The 11,635-nt window shown below is 40.3% G+C and overlaps 2 long non-coding RNA genes across 3 annotated transcripts in view; one reads left to right on the forward strand and one right to left on the reverse strand.

Annotated features, from left to right (window-relative positions):
- Nucleotides 1–10,254, reverse strand: part of LOC109323153 — a 94,245-nt gene extending 83,991 nt beyond the window's left edge. The window contains exons 1-2 of one of the 2 annotated variants that reach the window (XR_002104558.1): nucleotides 9,799–10,254; nucleotides 8,569–8,875 (exon numbers count right to left, since the gene is read on the reverse strand). This is a non-coding gene — a long non-coding RNA (uncharacterized LOC109323153). Of the gene's footprint in view, nucleotides 1–8,568; nucleotides 8,876–9,611; nucleotides 9,742–9,798 lie in introns of those variants that run through there. The other variant, XR_002104559.1, reaches the window with a different exon arrangement.
- A 943-nt stretch (nucleotides 10,255–11,197) lies between these two features.
- LOC109322901 overlaps nucleotides 11,198–11,635 on the forward strand; it is a 38,393-nt gene continuing 37,955 nt past the window's right edge. The window contains exon 1 of the long non-coding RNA XR_002104505.1: nucleotides 11,198–11,438. This is a non-coding gene — a long non-coding RNA (uncharacterized LOC109322901). The remainder of the gene's footprint in view (nucleotides 11,439–11,635) is intronic.

The following is an 11,635-nucleotide window of genomic DNA, read 5'->3' on the forward strand; positions in this document are numbered from 1 at the left end:
TATTAGGGCAATGGAAGGTAGGCAATATGTATCAGCATATATATACAAAACCAAACAAGGTCACAAAAAAGCTTCCTTATTTTTGCCAATACCATAACAGATTCCATAATGATCACACAAGTCTGTTACATGTCCTTGTTCATGAATATAATAGTAATTTGCCTGTCCTTGTTCACGAATAGCATAGTAACCACCATTTTGCTGTCCACTCACAACAGCAGTAAAATGGTGGTACAATAGAAAGCTAACACATCAAGCTAAGTCAAGGGTTTCTTAACTTACATTAATTTCATGTATAATCAGAATCTAGAACATATTTTTGCTTGTTTATGAAATGACAATAGATTTGAGATTAGAAAAAAAGGCCAAGGTGTGAGGGGAAAAAAGTAGATGTGCCTCAGAAAAATACACAGGGTAAAAATTAACTTTGATGATAAGGGAAACACAGTATCTATTCATTTGAAAGGACCACCCCCATGAAATATTTTAATAATTACAGTCAGGTGTATTCTAGTTTGAGAGCACATACCTTTCAGAAAATGCAGTCACACAGCACAATATGTTGCAGAAGTTAGTGAAGGATTTTTAAAAATAGAACCAGATTTTAGAAATAAGTATATCCAATTCTGAGCAGTGCCAAATCATTACTGTAAATGGTGCACCTTTGTTTGATAAAGTATGCTGCTTTGGCAATTTTGAAGGATAGCTATTCTCCTTTTAATAGGGTTCGGCTTCCTGTATGTACACTTAGAGATGTAATAAATGTTAACTATTTACATGTGAGGAAAGGGAAATTTAGTGATTAGGAAAGCTGCAAGCTCCATTTTTGTGTGGGTCAGATTCTTCCTTTGGAGCCTGCGCTGCAGAAAATGTGTGAGAGTGAACCAGTATTGTTGGAGCCCTTTTGTAATATGGAACCTAGTCCACCAGGGGCTGACGTGAAACCAATAATATTGTTTCTTGGGACCAAGTATCAATGAAAGAAAGCCTGGTAGTTCACTCCTTAGCTTATGCCAGTAGCTTTGTTGAGCTGTTGAAGTTTTTGTCTTTAAAACACAACATAATCCACAACGTTAGGTTCACCGTGACAAAGAAATTAAATGTAATTTTCCTGTGACCTGGTAGTTGTTTAAAGCTCTCATTTGCACAATGCCATTTGAATACAAAACTAAGGAGGAAGTTTTAGGTTGTACTTTTTTCCTGTGATGTTTTATTTTAAACAATTCATTTATTTGGTATTAAATAGATCTCCTTACAATACTGAAGGCAGTTCTGTGTCTTGACATGCATTAATATTCATTGGACTATGTAAGTTAAACAAGAACAGTTTGTTAGCCTAATAAATCTAGGATTCTGGCCAAGAAATAAATGTGGTGTCAATAACCAGATAATAGAAATGGAATTATGTGATTATTTCGTCAAAAAATTAGGTTTCTTTTTTTTAATTGGCATCATATCCTGTTGAGAGTCCGTTGGGTTTAAATCACAGTCCACCATGTTAGACTGAGAAGAAAGCCAAATAATAAATCCTTTCATCCAGTGGCTTGTAGGTTTTATGTGTAGCCCTAATTTCTGTTAAAATACTTCCAAGGAAAGACAACGGGAAACAGTAAACATGGCAACACCACAAAAATAATTTTCTGATGCACTATTTCTGTCAGTGTTCAAAGAATAAGTTGTACAGCCTGGAAAGGAAACTGCTGTATCATTAAAACCCATGCAGGCTAAAACAGCTACTCTTTTGTAAAATGACCCCCTTCCCAACTATTTCTCATAAATCTTGTTTCAAACTAGGCTAAAGCCATGGCTTGACTTTGCCTCTTGCATTAATGGTTTGAAACTGTTGTGCATCACAGTTCTGCGTTCAAAGGGAATCAAGAGTATTTAAAAACAACTTCTGGTGCAGGATGCAATTATAACTGACAACCAGATGTCTGCCCTGTCTGGCACAACAAACCTAGCAGAGATTGCAAATGGTCTTGAGACCCTTGGATCTAAACAGTGCATCTAAGTGACTGATATACAGATAAACAACAATACCACAAATCACTGACAAATTAAGGAGTTGGTAATACTGATAAAGATTTTAGATGTCAGGAAGCAGCTGACCCTTCCACCCTCACCCCTCTACTTTTTACTGTGCAAAAAACAAAGCATGTTAGTAAAAAAAAAGTATGTTTATAAATCCACTGCCAAAAGTTCATCTCATAAGGAAGATCCTGAGAGTAAGTGTTTAGATTACAAAGATTAAATGGGGTCTAGTGAGAGGTATTTGATACTTTGATTAAATTACATAGGTCTGGAACATTTGTATCAATCTCTATATTACCCTTAGGTTTCTTTGCCAATTAAGTATTATCTACTGAAAGCATTTAATAGTGCTTTTATATCCTAAAATTAAAAAAGAACTTCATCTAGCTGCAATCTGATTTAATTACTAAGCAATCCTAAGTACAAATGAAGCTGGTTTAATATCAAAGTGCTTTTCTAATGGGAGTTCTGGCAATTTATTAGAGTTTTCTGTATCTTTCCACAGCACCTACTCTACGTATTCCCTGTGTGCCTCCCCCACCCCCTGGCATATACACAGTAAATGTATGCATGTTAATACACAGATAGCCATGACTAGTTTTTACCAAACCACACATTTTGGGAATTAGCTGATGCTGCATATCTTTATATCAACATTTTTCTATATACTATTCTATCTTGGGCCAATCCAAGCTGAACAGAAGTCAATGAAGCATTCTGATTGATTTCCATGGGCACTGGGTTAGGCCCTTACTGATTCTGATGACATCCTTGTATGCTGTTAAACTAACATGCATGTAATGTATCAGCGTATTAAACTGTACACAATAGCAGAACAAATTTTGGGCAGTCATAGATCAAAAACAGGTGTAGCAGACATGAAAACAGTGTAAACTAAACACACTACTTTGTCATGAAATAAACCTTTGCATGGATAATTATTTTTCAGCTTTTAAAAATACTCTTCTTACTGTGATATCGCTACTGTCCTTTTTAAGGAATACCTTATTGACGAAATATTTCTCTCCTTTGAGCACTCTCATTTTTTGTAGTAGATAGCTGTTTTAAAAATGTGAATGCAACAAGAATTGAGAGCAGGCAAAGAGCCTTAAGGAAACATACTTCCTTTACACCCCAAAGAAGAAATTCACTGCATCATTTTATCACAGGTCTTCAGTATGTCACAAAGACAGGTCTATGCAGTATAATTAAAATGAAAGATAAGTGGCTCCATATTACAAAAGATATCACCAGTGATGGGTAAATTCCAAGTTTGAAAGGGGCCCCTATTCCAAATATCAAACTTGAAGGATTTAGTATCTTGAAACATTTTTCAGGTTGATGCAATGATATTGTGACAAAAAGATGTCACTTAAATCACAGCAACCTGATGTGCAAACCTGAACTGTTGGACAAATTGCCAACAGTGTTATTCATAAAAGAAACACGTCAGGTGGTCTAAGAACCAATCCAAACCTTTTTGCACCCCTTCAACCATATTAGTTTTAAGGTTTGCAAAAGACTGATTATGGAACCTCTCCATGAAGGTAGAGCCTCTATTCTTTTCCGTTAGCAATCTCGCTTTCCAATATGACCCCCTATGTAACAGCCTCCTGCAAACACCAAACCATGCCCTATCAGTTTGTCTTTCTTGGGTTTTTGTTGTGTTTTTTTGGGGGGAGTGTTGGGGGGGGATGTGTTGATTTTTTGTGTGTGTGTGCGTGCGGACTGAGTGTGGGGTTTAGCATAGTGTCTAATAACCCTAGAATCTCCTCTGCTATGTTGGACAACCTGCACAAAATGGAGTTGTTTAAGCCCAAGGCTGGGTATTTGGATAAAGCATTTGGGAAGTAGCAAAACACCTTAACACGAGAAAGCTCGAGCTTCTCCCCCCAAGAAAGCAACTGCGGTGGGGGAGGGAGGACAGGGGCGGGGATTCTGCTGCAGTGCAACCCAATTGAAGCATACAGATTTCAGTTTTCTTTTAATAAGAAAAGGAGTTGCAGGTGTGGGAGAGAGGAGAAGAGAGTAGTAAGACAGTAAAGGTTTGATCTCTCAGAGACAGAAGCCTGAGGTAAATGCAATTGCAGGAAGGACCTGGGATCTAGTGATGACGGTACTCTATGGCCAGCATCAAAGTCTGGGTAATAATTCAGTCGGCATGTAAGCATATGGAAGCTTTTTTGAATCAAGTCAGCCTCTGAAATCATGCTGGGTTTTCCTTATTACCACCCATTATTCTTCTATCAAGCTGAATATTATTCTAGGTATGTTTGTCACAGAACCCCAAGACAGAGCTTCCTTTCGGTGTAGTACATTTCACATTTATTTTTATGCTTTTAAGAATTATCATGATTATTATGTGGTATTATGTACAGGTATGTTTGAGGAAAATTTTGTTGACATTACAGAGTTTTAAACTCCTATGGCAAATGTTATATCAACCGTGACTGGTTATTTTAGCTAGTGTAATTCTATCAGGTGCTATGGTCCTGAGTTTTACCACACTGAAGTCAGTAGCCTGCATCAGGAAAACAGCACTTAGCAACAGTTCAAGATGTAGAAAAAGAGTATAAGGAACATTGGATATGCCTCTCCTTATCCCTTTAAGTCCAGTGAGGGGGGTGTGAGAGACTGACAGACAAACTATGAAGACAGGCAGTGCAGAATCATAGAAAAAGAGCATAGTATAAATAATCCTGTGTATAGCCTTCTGCCCCAAGGACATTTAATAAGAAAGGTGCACTAAAATTGCTTGTATTCTTCATTGCATAAGAATACTGGACAACATGTGCCTTAACCAAAACCACAGTGACAAGGCAAGATAGCTTTCCAGACACTACACTATACTTGAAGTCAGAAGATAATTTTCTACACAGGCCTGGCAATTGCATTGCATTAGTCCATGCTTTACCATTTGCATATTTAATACAACTGCTGTGGTTATTACTGGCATCCACATAAGTATGAGGCAAGGTGTGAAATAGATGGCAGGCTGGCATTACCCTCCTGCACACAACCCAATGGTTTACATAAGCTTGGGCTTATCCCAGCAATGCATCCTGTGCAGGAGATGAAGGCAGCTTGCTATGGGAGACTGCACCCCTATTTCACACAGAAAGAAAAGATGGTCTAGGATTTAGTGTGCTAGTTAGGGATGTGGAAAATCTGAGTTTAGCTCCTGCTTCACTAGAGGCCTCCAAAGTGCTCCAGGCATTTAGACTGAAGAAGCAGACAGGTGCCTTGTGGGATTTGCTGATAATTAGGCATCTAGTAAGATTTTTAAAAGCACACATTTGCTTCCTTAGAGACCTAAATATCTCTGGAAATCCAGCCCTCCATGCCTTGGTTCGCTCACTGTAACATAGATTAAAGCAGAACTGTCCACCTGGCAGCATGGGAGGGTTTAATGTGTGGTCCCTGGGCACCCACCCAGCCACCGCTCCCCCTATTGCTCTGCCTGCTGCTCTAGTCGGTCCCAAAGCTTCTCCTCCCTCCTTCAGCTTTTGTTTCCTGCTCCCAGCCTATAGAGCTAAGGGAATTTGTGGCTTCAGTATTGTCCAGTATTCTTATGCACTGAGTGTAATACGAGCAGTTTTAATTTACACTCTTTGAGTGCACCTTTCTTATCAAGCTCCCTTGGGGCAGAAGGCTATGTAGAGGATTAGCTGTACTATCCTCCTTTTCTGTGATACTACACTACCTGAAGTAGGCCCCACCTGTGCACAGCAGCAGTGCAGGGGGTGGGGCTGCCCACATGTGGTGCAATGGGTTGGGTGGGGGAGTAGCTCAGAGGGCTGTGGCTCACACTAGTGCAGCCCCCAGGGCAAGTGGTCACTGCTGGTGCAAACTGTGTGATGTGAGGCCTCCAGCCACTTGGGCAGCTCTGGATTAAAGCATTTTTTTACCTGACGGGGTGTAAGGATAAATGCATTCAAGGCTGAGGATTTCAGCTATCCCATGGCCTACATTACCAACTCTGTCCCTGTTTCTTCAGCCATGGGCAGTTTGCCTAAACAACTCGGGGATTGATACTGTTACCTGACTGTCCCAGGGGCTGTCATGAATAAGGACTTGCCCTTTACTTTTATTTACCTGCCATGTCTACAGAGTTTCCATACAGGACTTTGTGAGCATAGAAGCACCTATTAAGCAGTATTATGACAACCCCTAATCCCTAACTTATCAGTTTGATGAACAAAGCAATTTAATAGAACTTTTCAATACAGGGTAGAAGAAGGTGCTGAAATTACACATATTTTATTGTAATTGTTTACACTTCCTAGGGCTAAAGAGACCCCCTTTGGATCTCTGTAGTAACTGAGTGGTATGCTTCCAAGGCGATCATATTAGACTCTGTTCCTCCCTGTGGTCTAGTACTACTGTTACCATAAATAAAGTGGTCTCCATAAACTAGTGGGAAACAGACTGTAAATAAAAGTTAGCTTTTTGCTGAAAACTAGCAATGGGCTATATATAGTACAAATAAAGGAATGAAAAGTGGAGCCAGGCTGAAATAATAAACAAGCAAAACTAGTTATTAGAAGCATTGCTTGTCTTAAGAATATACAGGAGTATCAGACTCAAACTACGTTGGATTATAAATGATAACCATATCCCCAGGCAAAAAGTAAATTGCAACCTCTACCTTGAGAGTCAGAGAAGCTATCTCTTAGCAAGAAAACCCACAGACTGAGCTACTATTTACTGCTTATGAGGGATAACTGGGACTTTGCCCAAGCCCATTCATCAGGGAAGACTGGGAGTGTTTACTCCTACCTTAAACTGGAGGTTCAGAAAAAAATCCAAGAAACCATAGTAGTGTTAAATGCTTAATTGATTACATAGTCTATAGCTAGTAAAAGTCTATGGCTCATTCCCCATCTAATTTCATGTATTTGACTCTCTTCTCAGAAAACTTTTTATACAGTACTTCTACATGTTTGTTTTTGACAAATGGTATGCAGCTAGCACTAGTTGATTGGCATGTATGCATTAAACTATACATCTAGACCTTACACTAGCTTGTTACTACATATTTTTAGATGCATGTTGTCACTTTCTGCATGCATTTTGTCCTAGTATATCAACTTCAAGTTCTATCTCCATATGGGGATGAGGGAGCAGGAAGGAAAAAGACCAGGGCTGTGTGTGTGAGAGTGGTTTCTCAATCTGGTGGCAAAACTAAACAACAACAACAAAAATACGGTTTACACAAACTCTTAAGCCCCCCTCCCCACCATTTTTGGTGGATTAAAAATAACATTTTCAAGTTTTTTTAAAAAAAACCCAAAGGGCTAGATTAAAACATTGTGATACAGAGTTTCTCTGTCTCTCCTAGCCCAATGATTAGCATATAAAGAAGAATACTTTCAATCAGAAATGTTCTCACAGAGAGAGACTCACTCTAAAACGTTCCTTACCCCAGGGTTTGGGCAGTCACTTGGGAAGTGGGAGACCTGGAAATGCAGTCCTTGAACTGAATCTGGCAGAGGGGGCTTTTAACCATTGTTTTTTCACATTCCAGGGATAGTAACTCAGCTTTGACTTGCAATGTATTTGGAGCCAGCCTTTCTTCCCCATTGGTTTTATGAATAACACTAAGTCCCTGATTTTCCCCCCCATTTTTTATTTGCACAAAACAGTGTGCTAAAGATTGGGTTGACTAAAATGGCATTTATCAGCAAATAAGGTACTTGAGGGGAAAAAATGCCAGCCCTAAAACCGAGATCTAAAGTGTAACAGTAATACGAGCAATTTTGTGATAAAGCCCTGAACATTAAATCTAAAGCCCAGTTTGCTTTCTGCGGCCTACATATTGCACACATTCCCTAGTTATCTTGACTCGCCTGTAACAGGTATACACCAGCTATTATATACTTGATTTTAAGTTTATATACTTGATTTTGTGGGTTTATCATCATTCTCAACCAATATGTTTTCAAAGAGCTGACTATGATTCAGTCACACCATACCCATTACAATCAATAAACATTTTGTGGCTAAATCCCAAGTAACTCTTGAAAAACATGCTATCTTACTTAATCATAGATTTGTGGACTGATTTTCTTAGTTTATTATTTTTACAATTGTTAAAAGAAAGGAATCGCCATGGAAATACATGTAAATATGTAAATGGTCAACTGTTTAACCAACTGTCATTATTTAGTCTAATAGTTTTATGGCAATTAATATTAATATCTAATTGTTAATTGCAATAATCTTTGTCCCACTGAATTCAATGGGACTAGGATATGAGCCATTAAAATGATTAATATCTATCTCTTCTATGCCCAGCATAGTATCAAATGCCTGAATAACGCACTATGGGCTAGGAGCTTGTAGACTTTTACCAGAAGACCTGGATTTGGTATGCTATTAAAAGGAAAAGGATGGCATCTTACCATGAACATATAACAAGCTATTGTTTGCAAAATGTAAAGGCTAAAATGCCTCGGGGTTGACTCTTGTGCAGGGCTCTCCCACTGACATCAGTGGAAATTCCACATCCATGATTTTTTGCTGACCTGGCCTTACCTGCTGTGACACTGGAAGTGGTGATAAGAGGCCTTTTACTCGGTTGGTATTCATCCTAGGTGAGCATGGGGTCGTCTGAAGGTTCCAGGGTCATGCTTCAGTCTTGAGTTATTCCACTGAAGCCATCCCTTTTCCCAGTCATGGCATTTCAAAGTCCTGTTCACCCATTTCCAACATCACCTGGGGATCACATAGGTTGAACTGTCACTGAATTGCTTACCCTCCATTTCCTTTCTGTCTGTGATGATGAGACTCCATATTTGCTTCATCAGTCATTTTGAGGGATTTCAGAAGAAAATCCAAGACACTAGGAAAGGGTTAAATCAGTTAGATGCTTCATCATTTAAATCATTTCTATCTAGTTTACACCTTTATACTCAATTAGCTTTTCTTAGAATCTGTCTGTTTCAATGTAAAGCTGAAAACTTCTGTTGTAAGTCTAAGAGTTCCCAGTCCATCATGCCTTTCACCACATCATTCCATACTGCAGGTTTCCAATTTGATGGTTGTTAAAGGTTTAAAAGTTTAATTTGACCTTGACCTGCAAACAAATGATTTACAGTAGATGATATTGTTCTGGGAAAACTGAACTGTCTTGAAGCAAAACTGTATTAGATGATTTATTTTACATATACTGGGGCAGGTTGATATATTTACTGAGTAGTTTAACTCTTCCAGAAGCCCCATTGATTTCAAAAGCTCTGCTCCAAGAGTTAGGAATCACACAATATGAATAAAGGTATCAGAATTTCACCTCTTACTGCTGTTATGGTAACATAAACCCTTTGATCCCCTCTGCTCACGATAGCTTACAAAATCATGTCAATCATCAAAATATATTTTTGAAACAAATGATTTAGGCTTTAAAAAAAATCCTGTTAACTAACAGTATCATGAACTAACTTGGAATAGCATAAATATGTTTGTACTAGGAAAAAAAATGCTGTACATTTTAATATGTAATACATTTTAGCTCCAGGCTTTCAAGGGGCTATTTAAACCAAAGGGAATAAAACAATTAATTTTGAAATTATGAAAAATACCTTGCTGGTGTCCCTGTGAAGCAAAAAGTTTAGAGCAGTGCGTGTTAGAGAGACAACACGGGCATTTAAGTGTTTCTTGTGCTGCTGGTCCCTTTTATCTTATTTGGCATGCTCTTTAGGAAACAGCAGAGAAAGAAAAATATGAAATTGAACACAGCAAATTTAATTATAAAACAAAGCCACCCACCTTGCTTTCAGGGTCAGGAAGTATAATCGCCTCCTTTTGACGCAAGAATGAGTTTAACAACATATGTTAAATGAACAATTATTTAAAATAAAAGGAAATGACCTTAAAAACAGCTGCAGTATCTCAGGCTATAGTACTGAGAGCAGTGCAGAAAAACAGCCCATTGTGATACTCAGACACATACACAAATCAGAGCTCTCCAGCAACTGTACCCATTCAAAAACAAAAACAAAAAGCAATCATTTCAGAGACTACAGCAAGACATCTTGCTCTGTATTGGATCTCTGTATCATTCTCTTGTTTTTTTCAGCAGCAGCGGCAGGAGCAGATCCTAACACTAAAAGCACTGTTAGCTGCAAATGGTACTATAAAAGTGGATTTTTCAATAAAAGGTATTTTTAATGAAGGATGCAAGCAGTAGAAAGATGGAGCAAGCACACCAGCATTAAATGCACACCTAAGAAGAATAAAAAGAAAACAGCATTTTGCAACAGGATAAATTCATTTTTATTGAAAGAGCCAGGAGTCACATGACCAAGCATCTAGCCTTTAGGATAGCAACAGAACTAGCTTGAAACGGTAAAGAAATTAACCAGGTCTGCCTCCTCCCTTCCACCAAGCCTTTTAGCCTGTCGACGCGTTGCCTGTCCGTATCCTTCACAGCGCATCTGTAGAGCTATTAAATTGGATAATCCCTCTGGCCTTTGATACATTTCTGGACATGATTATTTCATTACTCGCAGTATATCAGTAGGATCATAATAAAAAGGACTTCTGACAACCTGCCAAGAGTTTTGTGGCCTTGTAAACACAAAAGTGCTCTAATAAAATTTTATTAAGTGTTAAAAAGTCATAAAAAGTGAAATAACATAAACTACAAAATTTACTGTCCTCAGCAAATGCTGAAAATATCGTCCATAGTAAAATTAAATTAGCATGTAATAGACAGAGGAACAGTGTGGAGTGGGGTTTAAAAGAGGATCCAGGAAAGAAAAAAAAACCACCCTGCACTCCAACTAAATATGGGTCATGGGGACTTGGTTTATGGAGATCCTATCTTTTTATTGGAGGGAAGGCAGAGAGGAATAAATATGCAGATTATGGACGAGAGGCGCTAAGGTCATCCGCGTCCTGTGGGCTGCCGATACTTCTTGGGGTGCGGCGACAGAGCGCGGGCTGGCGGCGGCCGAGGCGGGGGCTGGGGTGCGGGGGCTGCCCGCTAGGCTGCGCTGTGACACTAGGAATCTCCGCCGCTGGCAGGGGAAGGACCCGGGGCCGAGAGAAACCAGCTGAGAGATCAATAGGAGTGCGCCCCCCGCCCCCCCCCCACACACACACCGTAGAAATGATATTTACATTTTTTGGCGTTTTCTTACAAATCAAAAAATAAAATAAAATGGCGAGGAGCAAACAATGCGCCGGTCCCACGGGCTTTCCCGAGGGGAGGGAGAGCGGGCGCGGGCTCCCCGCGGACCGCCCGCCCGCCCCGTGCCTTTCTCCTGCACCTTGGGCTGCTGCTCCGCGGCGGGGGTTAGCGAGCCCCGCTCCCTCGCGCCGTCGGGGGTGGCGAGCGAAGAGCCGTGGCGATAAGCGCTTCGCTGCCTAAAAAGTGGCCGGGCGGGGCCGGGCGCCGCAACCAAGTAAGTCGACTGACTGCCGCTTTCGCTGCTGCCCCGGGACATGCGGCGCCAGCGCGGGGGAGCGGGCACGGCTGGAGGCTGCGGGGATGATGGTGGGGGCGAGGCACTGCCCCGGGGAGCCCGTCCCACACCGGGCACCGCGGCGAGGCTGGGGCCCCGCGGAGGAGCGGACGCTGCGCTGTGCTGCAGGCCCGCGG

Source organism: Crocodylus porosus, unplaced genomic scaffold, assembly GCF_001723895.1.
Source record: "Crocodylus porosus isolate Cpor-Errol unplaced genomic scaffold, CroPor_comp1, whole genome shotgun sequence".
In the NCBI taxonomy this organism is placed as follows: domain Eukaryota; kingdom Metazoa; phylum Chordata; order Crocodylia; family Crocodylidae; genus Crocodylus; species Crocodylus porosus.